Here is an 18,190-nt window from a genome sequence, read left to right as displayed (position 1 = left end):
ACACCAGCACTCGGGAGGCAGAGGCAGGAGGATCTCTGTGGGTTTGAGGCCAGCTGGATCTACAGAGTGAGTTCCAGGACAGTCAAAGCTACACAGAGAAACCCTGTCACAAACCCCACCCCCAAAAGAGAATGTGTAATAGGAATTCATTTATACTATAGTCTAGAAAGTGAAAATTAATGTGTAGTGGCAGAAAATATATTAGTGATTTCCGGTAGATGGGAGATGGGGAGACACAGTGGGAAAAGATTACCATAAGAGTAAGAGGAACCATGGGAGTGGATGTTTCTGCTCTCTTGATTGAGGTGATGATGCTATAATTACATTCTCATGTCAAAACAGATCAAACAAAAACATTTCAAGTATATATTATTTATTGTATATCAATTACACAATAATAAACTTGTCAATCATGGCTGCTGTTCCGAAGAATCTAGCATTACCCATACTGAGTCTTTCGGTCCTCGGAATCTTTTCCATCTGATATTCTTTAGATCTGAGAATGGTTTGACCCAGGAACCAGCAGGGGAGGTTTTTTTAAAAATTTATTTGTTGATTTCTTTATTCATTTACTTTTGTAGTTTGGGAGAGGATAAAGGTCTGCTCTCTTACAAGTCTTTGCAAAAATGCAGGGTGATGAGAACCAGGTGGAGTCAGGGTGCTAAGTTGTCATATTCTCCCAGGCCTTGTGGGCTTTCCAGCTGGAGCCAGTCTAGGGCAGGTTTCTCCATTTTACTTTATAGAAACCTAAAGGGTGAGAGCATGATTTCTAAACGGAGCAGGGCCCTTGCAGATGTCCTTGTCTCTTGGCACGCCCGTAAAGCCTTTCTTCTGAGAGAGGACAAAGAGATTATGTGCCTTGCTTAAGAACAATAAGCAATGTCACAGCCTGTTAATTCCATGGCTTCCCAAGAGAAGAAAGAACTTTTACAATGAGATGTCAGAGGGTCTCCCCATGACAACCTCCCTCTGTATTTAAGCCGGTGCACACTCCACCTCCTAGGGTACCCTGCCTTATCTCTAATTGTGGGATGAAAGGTTTTGTCTTAATAAAAGAATCTCAGGCATGGCAAGAATGGAAAGTATTTTGGTAGGGCAGGGTGGGGGTGGAGCGAAGTCACATGATTGCATACTTCAGTAGTGTAGGGGAAAAACTAACTACTGCCAGCCAGTATGTTCCAGAAGCTGTTTGCTTTCCAGAGGCATTTGGAGTCTAGTGCAAGTAAATTCTAGGCGGACTACCTAAGTGGGTTCAACTTTAATGGCCTTTTCTCTGTGTCCTTGTGTTTACAGTTTTGTGTGCTTGTATTTGCAAATAGAACAGTTCCTCTATTTCTTTGTTTCCATGGTAGAAGTTTAGCTGCATCCCCCGGCTCCAAAGCCATCCCAACAGGCCACATAGAGGCTGGACCATAATGTGGTATGAGAGTTCCCACTCAACAAACTTGTCTGCTTTTTATCAAATCTGGCCATTGTATTAATTGGTTTTTCTCCTCAGTGTGGCAGAAATACCCAACAGAAACAACTAAAGGGGAAGCAAAAAGGCTTCCTTTTAGCTCATTTCTGGACCTCATGGAAGAAAAGGAAGGTTGGAGTGACTGGGCCATCCACAGGGATGAGATGTGACAGTAGAAGAGGAAGCAGAGAAGATATGGACCAGAGCGACCTACGCCCATCAAATAGGTCCCATGGCCCAAAGGTTTCCCAACCTACCAAAACAGCACCACCAGCTTAGGAACGTGATTTTCCCACACGTGGGTCTGTGGGAGACATTTCTGACTCAGACACAAAAGCTGTCTTTCGGGTCTTCTGCACACTGGCAGGGGGAGACCCCTTACATGGAGTGAGTTGCTCAGGAGAGCCATCCATATTGCTGACCTGAAACCTGGAAGCAGCCTTTGGCTTCAGTCTTCTGGAGACCTGGGAGAAGCTGGGCAGTGGATGAAAATAAAAAACCATCCTCTGGTAAGGTTTTCTCTCCTCAGAAAGGACACTTTGGAGGACATGTTGTAGGATTTCTCCTTGGTCTTAATAATAAAGAACCGGAGTCAGATATTAGGGGGTGAAAGCTGAAAGATCAGAGAAGCAGAGCAGCCGCCACTAGTTCTTACCTCCATGAAATACTCAGACACACATGCAGGCAAATCACACACACACACACACACACACACACACACACACACACATATTAAAAATAAAAGCAGTTTTTGAAAGACAACAACATTAGGCTAGTTTATTCTTTATGGAAGACCATCAGCTCCAGAAATTCTTGCAGTGCAAGAAAACATCAGATGTTGGTGTAGGGTTGGATGGCATGGGCCCTTCTCCTAGCCATACAAGGGACACCAGCCTATGGCAAGACAGATTAACAAGGGAAAGCCTAACAAAGTTTTCATCAAAGTTTTTTGTAGCACATGAACCTTCAGAAATAAAGGCCCGGACAGGCCTGGTGGCACCTGCACTCAGGAGAAGGAGTCAGGAAGATGGTACAGGTATCAGGAAGATGTACTCAGAAAGAGTACAGGTCCATCTGGGCCTCAGAGAAAGAGCCTGTCTCAAACACAACCACAAACTAACACACTGACAGAAACTGCCTGCGTTTATGTGGTTTATGCAGTATGAGCATTAGTGAAGAATCTGGCTGAATAAAAGAGTCCGTCCTGGTGGCAGGTGGGTGCCTCACCACCCTGACAGAACTGTCCTTTCAGATTCTTCTTGGATTTTCTGTGGAGTCCGTCATCTGCCTGGGTCTGGGGCAGGAATCTTCTGGGATGTGTCTTCGAGAGAGGGGAGAAAAGGGAGGGAGACCACTCCAGTCTGTCTGTCTTTCTTTCTTTCTTTTTTTCCTTCCTTCCTTCCTTCCTTCCTTCCTTCCTTCCTTCCTTCCTTCCTTCCTTCCTTTCTTTCTTTCTTTCCTTTCTCTCTCCCTCCCTCCCTCCCTTCCCTTCTCTTTCTCTCTCTTTCTTCCTTCCTTTCTTCCTTCCTCCTTCCTTTCTATTTATTTATTTATTTATTTATTTATTTGTTTATTTATTATTTATTACTTTAGCTGGGCAGTGGTGGCACACGCCCGCTGGGAATTACACTCAGGTCTGCTGCAAGAGCAGCCTGTGCTCTTAACAAGGGAAACCATCTCTCCACCCTCTCACATCTCCATGTGTTCCTAATTTCATTCAGTAAGTTCAGAGGAGGCACTTTTTTTTGTTTTTGTAAAGAAGTTATTTGTTAAATAAGTTATTTTACTTTTGTAAATAAGTTATAGTTTGTTCTGGACAGACAGTAGCTTCTTTCTTTCTTGTGCCATTCTGCCTCAGTGTTTGTGCTCAACATGGAGCAAACTGCTGTTTTATAAGGTGGAGGTAATAGCTGGGTGGTGGTGGCTCATGCCTTTAAAATCCCAGCTCTCAGGAGATAGAGGAAGGCACATCTCTGTGAGTTTGAGACCAACCTAGTCTACAGAGCTAATTCCAGGACAGCTAGGGCTGTTAGGCAGAGTAACCATGTCTCAAAAAACCAATAAATAAATAAACAAATAAAAATAAAAGAAATATTTTAAAAAACTGAGATGAAATGAAGGGATAGACAGCCTGAAAGTCAACGTTTTATGTGCTGTGGAGCAACTTTGAGCAAGGGCAAGCCTGGAAACTACTGTTCTATTTGGCACAGTGTAGTGAATGGCAGATCAGGCCTGATCTCCTTGCACTGTCGGAGCCTTGACATTATAATAGAGTCTTAAAATAAGTTATATTGTTGTACAAACACAGCCCTGGCTGCCTGAGGGCAGAGGCAGGAGAATCCTGGCTGAGAGAATAAAAGACTGGGGGTAGAGTATAGCCCAGTGGTAGAGCACTTTCCTAGCATGCTTGAGGACCTGGGTTTAATCCTTAGTACTGCAAAAACAGAAATACAAAAAAAGGTTAAAAGAATTACACAAAAATAAACCATATGGATTAACCATAAGTGAACCCTCATGCTTAAATTTTAGCCATCCTCAAAAGAGTACCTAGGGATTTTTTTTTTTTTTTTAGCAAAAGTTAAATCAAAATTTTGAGGATTGAATACATAAACATGAAAATAACAATAAAGAAAGGGGGATACAATCAAAATCCCTCCTCATCTCGTCTCTGCGTCCCAGTCCCCTCCAGAGAGCAGTGGTAACAGTTCTGTAAACATGCATGCCATATACACAGCAAATACTGTACGTGGAAATATGGATAGCCTGCATATGAATCACATATCCTTTTCATTACTGTGATTTCTTTGTACATACAAAGGGCTGTGTCGTGTAGGTGATGAACAGAGAGGAGGGCTAATACGAACACTGCTGCGTCCGTCAGGGCCCTGGCAACAGATGGCCCTGCTCAAACTGTGAAACCGGGGTGGGTTAATAAGACGGCTGTTTGCAAAGCCGCAGGCAGATTTAGGGACACCAGTAAAGGCGACCGCAGCACTCAGTAGCTTACCCAGGGTTTGTGGTGTTTAAAACATACTCGAGTTTGAGAATGCTCTTTAAGAAAAAGGATACAGAATTGCTGATGGAAAGTAGGTCCAAAAATGAATTCAGCACGAGGAAGAAAGAAGGCAGCAAAGGCATAACAGATCTCAGTAAAGCTAATATTGAAAACATCACAAGAGCAAAACGTCGTTACCATGTAATTACCAGTTGCTCTCCACTGACTTCTTTCCTGCTTTGTGTGAGTGTGGACTATACATGTGTGTGACTGTAAGGTATACTTGTGTGTGTGGGGTATGCATGTGTGTGTGTTTGTGTGTGTGTGTGTGGAGTATGCACGTGCGTGAGTGAGGTATACATGTGTGTGAGTGTGGGGTAAGCATGTATCTGAGTATTAGAGTATGCATGTATATGAGTGGCATTTGCATGTGTGTAAGCATGAGGTATGCATGTGTGTAAGTGTGGGGTATGCATGTGGAGTATGGAGTGTGGAGTATGCGTGTACGTAAGTGTGAACTTTGCATGTGTGTGAGTATGGAGTCTGTATGTATGTGAGCATGGAGTTTGCTCCATGTGTGTGAGTATGAGATATGCATGTATGTAATTGTGGGTATGCACGTGTATGAGCATGGGGCATGTATACATGAGTGAGTATGGGGTATGCGTGTGTGAGGGTGGGGTATGCATGTGTGAGCATGGGGTATGCATGTGTATAAATTTGTGCACATGGAGGCCAGAGAGACATCAGATGGCCTGCCCTATTCTTTCTACAGAAAGAATGAAAAGCTAAGTTTTTCTTTCCTCTGTGCAGAAAAAGCTAACATTATTCCTTGTGGAGGTGCACAACTTTGACATTCAACACGACGTTGTCACCCACAGTTCCTGCTCAAACACCGTGCAGCTGAATTACAAAAATAAGTTAGCAAATAAATTGTAAAATAAATCACGATTTTTTTTTTTCTTTTTCTGGTTTTTCGAGACAGGGTTTCTCTGCAGCTTTAGAGCCTGTCCTGGAGCTAGCTCTTATAGACCAGGCTGGTCTCGAACTCACAGAGATCCGCCTGCCTCTGCCTCCCGAGTGCTGGGATTAAAGGCAAGTGCCACCACTGCCCGGCAAATCACGATGTTTTAAGTAAGTTTAAGGTTTTGTGTTAGGACACGTTCATAGTTAACCCTGGCCACATGCAACCGTGGGGAATGGCACCTGAGCACCGTTTCTGGTGTGTATTCTATGGGGTGGGTTCATGAGTGTCTCCCAACAAGGGAACAAGAGCACTGTAGGTGCGACTGGAAAACATAGCACAGCACCATTTTATTTATTTATTTAATTTATTATTTTCGTCTTTCAAAAATCAAGGCATTTCACAACCCTAAGAAAACGCCCGATTTATCTTTCATGTATAGGACTAGTTTTACCACTTCCTTATCAATAAGTATTCAGCCTCCTGTTCACTCGGCTCTCGGCAGGAAGTGAGCCTCTTCAGCCCGATTCTATCTTATCTTCTGGACCTATCCCTCATCGCCTCCCGCATAGGTTCTTCACCGGCTACATGGGAGTAAAAGCCCAGCTACTCACCATTCTGGGATGTGATATCCTTAGTCCCCGCCTTGGGCATTCACATGAGAAATCCTCTCTGCTTGGAATGCCCTCCCCAGCTTGTCCACCTGGGAAACTGACTTCCTGCCTTGACTGACAGACAAAGTCCCCCCTCCCTGCAAAGCCTTTCTCGCCAGAGCGTTCAGGCTTCCTTCTCTGTCTCCTCTGATGCAAAGCTCTAAAGCTCACTAGCCGTGAACCAGGACTTCGAACCCTCACCTGCTGTCACCCCTGCACAGGGCCTGGCCCACCAGCAGCCATTCTGTAAGTGTGTGGTTTTGTTTTGTTTAAACAAGTTCTCACTCCATAGCCCAGAATTGCCTAGAAAAATGATCCTCCTGACTCAGCCTCCCAAGTGCTGGAGTTACAGGGGTGTTCCACCAGGCCTGGCCTATAATATGGGCTTTAAGGAGGAGCATAAAGCAACTGCTATATGCCCAAGATTGTGCTAAAATCCTGTCTCATTTTGTGTTGACAGCAATGTATTATTACCCTTATTCTTTTTATTCTTTTTTAACTCTTTTTTGAGACAAAGTTTCTCTGTGTTGATCTGGCTGTCCTGGAATTTATTATGTAGACCAGGCTGGCTTCGAACTCAAATCACAGAGGTTCACCTGCCTCTCTGCCTCCCAGGTGCTGGGATTAATGACTTATGTCACCATGTCCAGCCTATTATTATACTGTTTCTCTCTCTCTCTCTCTCTCTCTCTGTCTGTGTATGTCTGTGTGTGTCTAGCACAAATTCTAATTGTTCTTAATAATAAAAGCCCAGAGTCAGATATAGGGGTGAAAGTTGAGAGGTCAGAGAAGCAGAGAGGCCAGCCACTGGAGTTCTTACCTCTACCAATGCTCAGACCAAAAGGGCAATCCTGTCCTGTCCTCAGACCACATCCTCAGACTGACTACCTAAACTGAAACCTCAGAGTGACAGTTGCTCAGGCTGCTGCCTCAGAATGCACTGAGCTCTTGTCTCCTCCTGCCTTATATCCCCCCGCCCAGCCACATCGCTCCTGTCTCCACCTCCCTAGTGCTGGGATTAATGCCATGTGATCCCAAGTGCTGGAATCACCTTTGTATGAGCTCTGTTTTTCTTTTAGCCTGGATCATTTTCGTGTAGCCCAGGGTGGTCTTGAACTCACAGAGATCTGCCTGCCTCCGTCTCCTGACTCCTGGGATTTAAGGTGTGTGCCACCACTGCCTGGCCTCTAGTGGCTTTGCTCTGCAACCTGATCTTCAGGCAAGCTTTATTTGTTAGATTACAAACATATATCACTGTGTGTGTGTGTGTGTGTGTGTGCGCGCGTGCGCGCGCGCGCGCATGCAGGTGCACATGTGAAGGACAGAGTACAACCTAAGGTGTTGTTCCCCAGAAACCGTGCACCTTTTTTTGTTTGTTTGTTTGAGGTGGGGTTTCTTTGTGCAGCCCTGGCTGTCCTGGACCTCTGAGATGGGTCTTTCTCGGGCCTGCAGTTCACGGTAGGCTGGGTTGGCCGGCCAGAGAACCCAAGGGTCTTCCTGTCTCTATCTCCCTGGCTTTAGGATTACAAGTAAGTCTTTAGTCACAGTCACATCAGCTGGTTAACAATGCCAGTTCCCCAAACTAAAGAGATTTCATTCCCAGCCCTGAAGTAACTAGTTTTTCTGCAATGGTGCCCTCCTCCCCCTCCTGGCCCTTCATGAGGGTGATACCGGCTACAAGAGACATCTGTGAGTGCCTGCTGTTCCCCAGTCCACCGCCAGCCTTATTTCCCTAACTGCACCTCCTCAGGCCAAAATGGACACATTTCAGTTTCTTTTTCCCTCTCTCTGCTCTGTAGCTACCTCAGCCTTTAAGAGGCTCTGATTCTCGGACTTGGGGCCCCTCTGCAGATTTTTCTTGACTAAAGCCAGTGCTGTCAATCATTTCTTTGTCCCACTCCCTGACTTTGTAGCGTGCACCGGCCCTCATGTTTATTATTATTATTTATGTGGTTTCTGGGGGATCAAACTCATGTCTTCATGCTTGCAAGGAAAGCATTCTACCGACTCCACCATCCCCAGACTTTTAATGCCCTGGTCCTTGTAGAGGATTCGAATGTGCCATCCCAAAATACATCGCTTCAACATATGGCTTATTTTAACTTAAAAAACAATGGAGAAAAGGCACAGGCAAAAGTTCCTAGGCCCTCCTCCCTACTTTCCTAAAAGCAGGACATATTTCCATTTGTGATTCTGTCTCCCCTGACAACCCCAAGGTAACTCCAGAATCACCAAGAGGAATCAATTTAACAAACTTCACTAAAATAGCTCTTATTTTCCACTGGTCTCCCTGCTCCCCATGTACTCACCTCCCACAGTTTGCCACCCCTAAAAGCCCTCGCTATTTCTCTACAGATTCACTGCCTTTTGTTGCTGCTGTAAGAGAGCGTTGATTCTATCCACCCCTCTAGTTACTATCTTTGAGTTTCTCTCCCAAACTAAGTACCGCAAATTTGCAAAGTCCGCCTTTTGCAAATCAATTTTCAGCCTCCGCTACAGAATCTGGGGGGAGAAAGGTTTTTTTTTGTTTTGTTTTGTTTTTTTGCTTTAAACTCCCCTACAGTTTGTAGATAAAGAAACTCAATACATTTAAATACTTTGACCACAGCTGTTTCAACCCAGTTCAGCCTGATGTCAAAATTGTGTGTGCAGGGGGCCGGATGTTGGTGGTAAACGCTTTAATCCCAGCACTAGGGAGATGGAGAGAGACAGATTGCTGAGTTTGAAGCTCAAAGGTCTACAGATTGAGTTCCAGGACAGCCAGGGCAGTTGGTTACACAGAGAAACCCTGTCTCAAAAAACCAAAAACCCAAACAAAACAAAACAAAAAAACTGTGTCCTGTTTACTCAGCCCAGGCGCCTTTGTTTCTCTAAGCAGATAAACTAGGACCTCAGGAGCCTGCTGCAGGGCTAACCCAACTTCTGAAGAGACAGAGGTAAGGACAGTTCTTGCTTCTCTGAGAGATCACAGCCCCTGTTAAGCTTCTGTCCCATCCATCTCCACTGTTCTTTTCAAGGTCATGGGTGTTATGTCAACCCCAATGGCTACTTTTATCTCTCTGTCTCTCTCTGTCTCTCTCTCTCTCTCTCTCTCTCTCTCTCTCTCTCTCTCTCTCTCTGTGTCTCTGTCTCTCTCTCTCTGTCTCTCTCTCTGTGTCTCTGTGTCTCTGTCTCTCTCTCTGTGTGTCTCTGTCTCTCTCTCTCTCTCTCTCTCTCTCTCTCTCTCTCTCTCTCACCTTTCAATGGAGTCTTTCGTCTCCTCCCCTCCCCTTCCATTCTATCTCTGCTTTTTCTCCAAATACCAAACGTTCTCAGAGAAGGTCTTGAGCCAGCCTCTTGCTCCACCTCTTGCCCTTCCTCGGTGATCTCTCTCAGTCCTGTGAAGTTGAAGGGAATCCACGTGCAGTTTACAGCAGCTCCCTCCGGCCTCGACATCTGTGAATCCAGGTGCCTAAGTTAATGCATGTGATTGCTCGTTCCGGAAGCGAGTCCTCAAATTTCATGATAACTCTGTTTCTTCCCTGGGAGATGTTCTCCCGCTGCTCCTGTTACTTCTGCTGTGTGACAACCTATTTTATCTGGGCTCCACATCTCAGACCTCAGCCAGGGAGAAGCTGTGGTTTGAAAGTGAAACACCCGTCCCATACGTGCATGTGCTTGAATTCTAATCTCCAACTGGTGGTGTTTGAGAAAGTTGGGGATCCTTGCACACCTGGTCCCGCCCCTTGGGGACCCCAGCATCACGCCTGCGTGCATGGCTTGCAGTACCCTGTCCCTTTAAAAGGCAAAACTCCGCCTATTTCTACCACTTCTTCCTCTTCCTTTCTCTGTCTCTCTTCTCTTCTCCTGTCCTACCTTCCCTCCCATCCCTTCCCTTCCCCTTTTTTTCTCCTTCCACCGTTCCCTTCCCTCCCCTTCTTTTCTCCTTCCACTATTCCTGTCCCCAGAGACCAGTCTCACCCCTCCCCCTTCTCTCTTAATAAAACTTCCCACATAAGCTCCCTCTGCCTGTCGCATCTGTCTCTCACCCATCCCGGGCTCTCACCCGCCAAGGTCTCAACCGTCTCAGGAGTACCTTTAGGAGGTAGAACTTCATTGGAAGAAGCGGGTCACTAAGTGGAGGCCTCAAGGTTTTAAAGTCTGACTCTACTTCCTAGTTTATGCTTCCCATCGCGCATGCTCACAGGGTTGACGGGCTGCCTCATGTTCCTGTCGCCATGCTTTTTCCCTGCCACGATGGCCTGTAAGCCAATAGAAACCTCTCTCCTTTAAACCACTTCCTGTCAGGGGCTCAACAGAGTTGCTAACCAGCTCTTCATGCAGAAGACTCAGAGAGGAGGGTGACTGAACAGAGGCAGCTGGAATCGCCTGGAAGGCTGCTTCAGGCATACATCTAGTAGCTAAAGCTGCCTGCCAACTGGACCTTAGCTGGGGCCATTGACTGGGACATTTGCACGTGGTTACATGACATAGCCCAGGCTCCTTCCAAGGCTGGCAACCTCAAGTAATGTATTTCTCAGGCCGATCAAGCAAGGACTCAGCACAAAAAAAATAGAGTTTGCATGACTTCGTATAGTCTAAATTTGGAAGACCTCGCTCGGCTCCTTTACAAAAACATTGGAAGCTATTGGTAGGTCTGAGGTCTAAGGGAGGGGCAATACAGCACACAGAGGCCAGAGAAGAGCGGGTATTATAAGGTCTAGAGAGCCTTGCATAAAGGCTGCAAAATTAGCACAGGAAAGAAACTGATTTCAAAGGAGAAAGACTCACACTCCCTCTGCCACCAGCTAAATACAGCCCCTGCCATCAGCACAGAGGCTCCCCAGGGGTGTCTGAAGGTGACCTATGGTTGATTGTAATACTGTAATGCACACCTTTAGGTGGAAATTTAATACTCATGAAACCAAAATGCATGAAGTTTTATGTAGAACTACATGTAACAAAGCATGCGCGAGAAAGCCCAAGAATGACAACCCGACTTTGCACAGCATCGCTGTGGAGTTTCTAAACCTTTTTTTCTTCTCTGGCACACATCCTCCTTTGGAAGTGTATCTTTTAATAAACTCTCCCTGCCTTTGACGCTACCCTCCTGTCTCTAGGCCCTCGTTCCAGAACATGGGAACCTGAAAGTCCTCCAGACATGCCCACCGAGTCCCCCAATCAGCCAATGTCACCCCCTCCCCGTGTGGCAAAAATAGTACAAGCCACTATCACTTCCCATCACTTACTGGTCTCATTGCTTCCGTATTTATCTCCTTCTAACACATTTTCCATACAGCAGTCAAAAGTGAGCTGGTGAAAATGAGGCTCGTCATTTTCTCTCAGGCAGCCATTTGCAGCCAGAACTACTCTCATCTTTAAAAGGCCCCAGTAATGTCCTGGTGCTCTCAGGATGAAAGGTCACTTTCTTGTTCCTCTGCCCTCACCCAGCATCAGTTTTCCCTGGGCTCATGTCAGAGCGTGCCTCAATCTCTGCTCCACGGCTTTGCCCTTTACCGCTGTATTTTTTACTGTTACTCGCCCTCCTTCCCCAACCCTGCTTTCCTCTTTTCTGGATGTGGCTCTGTGAGACCTGAGCACCCACTAAGGTGACTTTTACTTATTTTATCCACCTTTTATTCACTTCCACGTCACCTCATGTATTTTCTCCAGAGTTCATTTGACGATCTTAGACATTCATCTATATTCACGTTCTTATATTGGACTCATATTAGAATGTAAACTCCACGAGGGTACTATTTGACAGCTTCATCCAGAGTTTATCTGTCACAGTGCCTGGCACACAGCTACTAAGAAAATACTTGTTTAACATAACAAAGGCAGGTAGGCGGATAAGTAAATAATCTAGTTTTCCAATGGCAGAAAAGAGAAGCCATTTCCTTCCGAGTGCCTCTTTAGACAACAAGAAATAATTCCCTTAGGAGGTCACTGACCTGAGGGCCAGGGGCCAGTTGCAGTCCCTTTGAGGTCCTGAACATCTGATCCATGCCACGAACAGACCTGGTGTCTTGAATCACAGGCTATCCCTGAAGGAGGCAAGTCTGCCAAATGATCAAAACCCGTAAGTCACCTGCACTCCGTTAGTGACTGACGTAATTAAACCAGGCTGGTTTCTGAAGCTTGCAGGGGTCCCCCACAAGCCTCATTTTCTCTCAGGCAGTCATTTGCAACTGGGCCTGACCACCGCCTTCAGATAATCATCTCTGCAATCACCCCGCAATTCCAAGCATTCAGAGTCACAGGCAGGACGGTTTCCAAACTCTCTGGACTCATTACAACACCACACTCAGGCTTTTTAATCCCCTACCCCCGTCTGCGAGCCAGAGGCATCTCTCTGATGATTCTAAAGAGAATCATAATGAAAATCACAAATGAAGAGGCATAAGAAAGTGATTCTGAGAGCATCCTGAGACTTCAGCCAGCTTCTTTAAGCCTGTAAATAGCCTGAGGCACCAAAAGACGGGCACTCTTAGTCACCCTCCTGAGGCCACAGGACAGTCTCATTAGACTGACTCGCTTCACGTGTTCATTTGGCTTCATCAAGACATTAACCTTCCTTCCTTTTTACTCCCCTCCCATCTTCAGACAAGGACACACACCCCCAGCTTCCCTCCAAGGGAGGTTCTGCTCTCACTGTGTTTTGCAGGACTTCTTTCTGTGGGCTAGCTTGCTATGTTTCCTCTCTGTTTTATTCTTGAGAAGGTGTTTGGGTCCCTTGCAGCCTGACACCTTCATTGATATAAAAAAAAATGGGAGCTTATTTCTCTCTTTTCTTTGGAAACTCAAGAAGGGTTTGTCACTTAAGACATAAAAATAAAAGCTGCAACAAACAAACTCTACTTGGCAAAGACCCCTGCTGAGTCGGAGACTCGAGACTCTCCCTTCCGGTGGTTTGTTTGTTTGTTTGTTTGTTTGTTTGTTTGTTTGTTTCTGGCCATTTCACTGGCTTCAGCGTCACGTGCTCGAGGTCACAGCTCATCTGGTAGCAGGTGTGCAGCCTGAGAGTCACAGGGACCCGAGGAGCAATCCCAGTGCTCAGAGCCCTCTGCCCCAGCAGAGGCCAGCTCCCACGCTACACCTGTCGGGATATCAGGGTGGAGTGGCTTTCTTATGCCAGTCTGAGAACAGCATGGCTTCTGAACGTGGGATCAGCTCAGTTCTTTGCATCCCCACCCGGCGTTTAGACTTCTAAATTTAACTTTTCTGATACCTAAAGAACGGTTTCATGGCTAGGAGAAAGAGAATACATGGTAATGAGTAACATTTTTATCCGTTCTCTAAGCCTTATCCGAGTTGCCCAAATCAGACTGGAAATCCTTAGGATCCATGCCTGACAGAGCAGCCTGGAGAACAATTTAATGTGATTGTTTTTATCATACCCAGTTTCTTCAAAGAAAGGCAAATATTTACTCCATCAGATACTTTGTCTCCCGTCGACTGAGTTTTTTAAAGACAGGTCTTTCTGAGTGTTTTGCTTTCTCCTAAGTACTTTGTTAAGTTCCTCTTCCGCAGTGTTCTTCATGAGGCTCCATCTGTTCTGGGTTTCCAGAGGGTTTTTTTTTTTTTTTCCCTCTCTCTCCTCAGGAAATTCAATGGAAAAGGTAAAGCTTGTCTGCCAGTGAATTTTTTGTTTCTCCTCTTTCTGGGAAAGAGCCAGTGTGTGTTTAAAAATAGACCGGAGAAATATCTACGGCTTGAGATTCATTCAATTCTCTGTTTGCTGTGAAATAAAAAGCAGGGTTGGGACATCTGGGCTAAAATGACCCTGTAGCTGTCACCTTTCGGAGCAAACGGTTCGCCGCTGCAGTCTTCCTGCCATGCCAGCTCCGCCATACTGGCCGCAGAGTCTCACTTTTTATTCAGCCTGGCCAAAAGGAAAGGAGGCGATTTAGATTATTCCAACGGTTGAGAAACATTTGCCAATTGATTATACGCACACACAGATCACCAAAGCAGTTATTATGATCCTGACATCAGATGTCCAAGGAAATAAAAATATCTAGACAATTTTTAAAAAAGAATGACTTACTTTTAAAGTTTCCTTTGGGAGAGAAAAAAAACAACATTACTGAAGCATGTCTGTCAAATAAAGAAACTTATAAAGGCTAAGTGTCCAATCAGAAAATTAGGAGCAGTTGATAAACCCAACAGTGTTCTTAAGGTTGTCTGCAGACACCCCCAGAGGGCCTCCGGTAGAAACCCAAGACACCATTGGGATGAGCAGGATGCTTGATATTCTAGTGACAACTGTAGTGATTTAAAATGACCCTCCCAGGGTGTGGCTTTGTTGGAGGAGGTGTGTCGCTATGGGGGTGGGCTTAGAGGTCTCCTGTGCCTCAAGGCCGACCTGGTGCAGAACACAGAGACTCCTGCTGCTGCCTGCAGACCTCCTTCTCCAGCACCATGTCTGCTGCACACCACCATGTCCTGCCATGATGATGACGGACTAAACCTCTGCAACTGTAAGTCACCCCCAATTAAATGTTTTCCTTTATAAGAGTTGCCATGGGGCCGGGCGATGGTGGCACACGCCTTTAATCCCAGCACTGGGAGGCAGAGGCAGGCGGATCTCTGTGAGTTCGAGGCCAGCTTGGTCTATAAGAGCTAGTTCCAGGACAGCTAAGATTGTTACACAGAGAAACCCTGTCTTGAAACAAACAAACAAACAAACAAATAAACAAAAAACAGAAAAAAGAGTTGCCATGGTCCTGGTATCTCTCCACAGCAACAGAAACCCTAACAGAAACAGTAAGGTAAAGGTAATTTTCATCCATTTTGTTTTGATGCACTTTCAGGGTCACCGCCCAAAGCCCTGTGAAGCAGGTAGTCAGGATGCTTCCCTGGAGACACCACTCCTCTGTGCTTCCAGAACTGACTCCCATGAGTTCCCTGCCCAGAACAGTGATGGGTTTTCCTCCTAGAAAGACCTGCTGTGCCCAAAAATAAGGTGTGCTTTGGGAAGAGCAGTCGATGAGGGTCGCTTAGGCACACCCTCTGGTTCCGTCTCACCTTCTCAAACAGCTTTCTTTCCCCTTTGTTACTTTTGACAAAATTTCCAAGTATATCTCCTCAGTTCATAGAATTTTACATTTTACCCTCATTTACATACATTTCACACTTAAAGTTTTTTTTGTTTTGTTTTTCTTTGTTTTCATTTCAAAACAAGAAAAAACAAAACAAAAACAAAAAACAAAACTAGGAGCTGGAGAAATGGTTCAGTGGGAAAAGCCACACTAGGGTTAGGATTGAAGTTTGGCTCCCAAGAACCCAGATAAATGCCAAGCAGGTGTGACAGCCTGCTTGTAATCCCAACCCTCATTTAAAGGTGGAGACGGGATTCTGGGAGCAGACAGGCTGGCTAGACTAGTCAAATCAGTGAACGATGGCTTTAAGTGAGAAACCCTGCCTCGGTATTTAAGCTGGAGAATAACGGAAGAAGACGTTCAATGTCAGCATCTGACATCAACAAGCACACACGTGTGGACATGTGTTTGAATAATTACATTCACTCACACACATGTGAATATGTATACAAGCACACATACCACAAGCAATGCAAATTCATTAATTGATTAATTCTTTTGTTTTATTTTGTTTGCTTTGTTTCAGGACACGGTCTCTCTGCGTAGCCCTGGCTGTCCTGGAACTTGCTCTGTAGCCCAGACTGGACTCAAACTCAGAGATCCACCTGCCTCTGCCTCCAGAGTGCTGGGATTAAAGGCACATGCCACCATGCCTGGCTAATTAGTGAATTTCTAATTAATCGAATTAGAGAGAATGAAAACTATGTCCGGTCATTCAGTCATTCATTCAGTTCCTCAGATCGAATCCAGAGTCTCGTCTATACATATGAAGCATTCTACTAGTGAACTACACTCCAGCCTCTTTTTAAATTTCCTATTTCTATTTATCTCCACTTTATTGGTAGAAAACTATCAATTAGCTGGCTATGTTTTCCTATGCCTGTCCAGCCTACATGGGAGAGACTGAGTCATAGAACAGTCTGGACTAACTCTGTGGCCTAGCACAGCCTGTGGCCAACTCACTGAAATCAGTGACCATTGGCTTTGTCATCTGCTTTGCAGAACATCCTTATTCTTTTCCCGGGCCCTCGGATCGCCAGGCTTGGTGGCAGGGCCCTTCATCCACTGAGCCATCTTGCTGACTCTAACCATAACTACTTCTTTAAAGATTCCATCTTCAGATAGTCATGCTCGGAATTACCTTCAGCGCATACATTTTAGAGAGAGAGACATTCAAGCCATAATGAGAGAGAGAGAGAATTGAAAAAAATAATAGCCGGACATTTTCCACATTTGATGAAAAATGTCTGTACTTACAGATCCCAGAAGCTCTACGAACTCATGCAGAAGAATCAAGAAACTTACTATGGCACATTAAAAAGCATTCAAAGCCAGTGATAAAGAGAAAAAAAAATCTTAAAAACTAGCAGGGGGGTGGGGCAAGTTATGTAATGTATGAGGTTATCTTAGTTAGGGTTTTATTGTTGTAAAGGGACACTGTGACCATGGCAACTCTTAATAAGGAAAACATTTAGTTGACTTGTTTATAGTTTCAGAGGTTTAGTCTATTATTGTCACGGCGGGAAGCATGGCAGAATACAGACAGACATGGTGCTGGGAAAATAGATTAAAGTTCTACATTTGGGTCTGGAGGCAGCAGGACGAGAGAGCGACCGTGGGCCTGGCTTGAGCATCTAAGATCTTAGAGCCCACCCCCAGGGGCACACTTGCTCCAACAAGGCCACACCTACTCCAGCCAAGCCACACCTCATAATAGAGCCACTCCCTGTGAGGCTACGGGGCCATTCAAACCACCACAGAGGTGAATGGAGATACAAGAGAGTGGACTCTAGCGGTGAGGTGGCTCAGAATGACAGTGAAGTCACACCTTCACAGACGGGAACAGACAGGAAAAGCAAAAGGAAAGCACTCTGGGATTTTATACCCAGTGAAAGCATCCTTCTTTTTCTCATTCTATGTGTCTTTTACATCATGTATCATAATCCCACTCATTTCCCCGTCCCTTTGCATCTGCTCTTCACCTCTGCATCCCCCCTCCCCCAAATAAAACAAAGAAAAATCTAAAAAAATAGAAAAAGGGAAAAAGGGGGGGATTAAAAACCTCGCCATGGAAGCTGCAGCGTGACACAGTGAGTCACGCAGTACACCCTTCTGTCCATACATCTGAACTTGCAAGTGTTCATTCCAAAGAGTCATTGGTCTGGTTTGAGGTTTCTGGTTTCTACTACACCATCGATGCTAGGGTCTCACTAGGACTTTTCTTAGATATCCTGCTGGTGCCCTGTGTTGTGGAAATCCTGTCACTTTGGGTCTGTGGGTCAGGTCCCTTCACTTTCTCCTGCAGATCATAGATGGGGTGGATGTTGAGGTGGGCCAACTCATAACCCTGGTTCTGGGGCTGGGCAGCCATAGAGTTGATCCGCCTGCCAGGAAAACATCTTTCTAATAAAGATTTTTTCAAATATACCAAAGTCGGGAAGGTTTTTTAGCAGCAAGTCTGGCAGGTGTAAGGAAGAGAAATAAGGGTGGATGATTTCCGGAGTCACACAGCCCTTTCTTTTCTTTATTGAAAAAGTCTTCAAGGGCCAGGCAGTGGCGGAGCAGACCTTTAATCTCAGCACTTGGGAGGCAGAGACAGATGGATTTCTGCAAGTTCGAGACCAGCCTGATCTACAGAGTTACAGAGTGAGTTCCAGGATAGGCAGGGCTGGTACAGAGAAATCCTGTCTCAAACAAAACAAAACAACCCAAAAAACAAACAAATAAACAAACCAAAAAACCGAAATGAAACAAAAAACTCTTCAAGGACTAAGATGAGGCCCGATAAGGTCACACACAGCCGCTGCTGAGGACTAGAGTTCAAGTCTCATAACCACATCAAGGGGCTCACAGACACTTGTAGCTCTTTTTTAAAAAAAATTATTAATTAATTAAAAAATAATTAATTAAAATTAATAAGTAAATAAAATGAACTTGGGATTAGTCTGTGATTCTCCTTTGTGAAAAGTTAGGGATGAAGTAGATAGAAAGTAGAAGGACATCCTCCAAAGCAAGAAGTGCCCTTGTATCCTGTGGTTT

The 18,190-nt window shown here is 45.2% G+C and overlaps 1 long non-coding RNA gene across 1 annotated transcript in view; it reads right to left on the bottom strand.

The window, feature by feature from the left end:
* Positions 1 to 18,190, bottom strand: part of LOC119819636 — a 29,443-nt gene that overhangs the window by 4,511 nt on the left and 6,742 nt on the right. The window contains exons 5-6 of the long non-coding RNA XR_005286293.1: positions 11,297 to 13,932; positions 9,305 to 9,503 (exon numbers count right to left, since the gene is read on the bottom strand). This is a non-coding gene — a long non-coding RNA (uncharacterized LOC119819636). The remainder of the gene's footprint in view (positions 1 to 9,304; positions 9,504 to 11,296; positions 13,933 to 18,190) is intronic.

This window comes from Arvicola amphibius, chromosome 7 (genome assembly GCF_903992535.2).
Source record: "Arvicola amphibius chromosome 7, mArvAmp1.2, whole genome shotgun sequence".
NCBI lineage: Eukaryota > Metazoa > Chordata > Mammalia > Rodentia > Cricetidae > Arvicola > Arvicola amphibius.
This window is presented reverse-complemented; position numbering and strand designations above follow the sequence as displayed.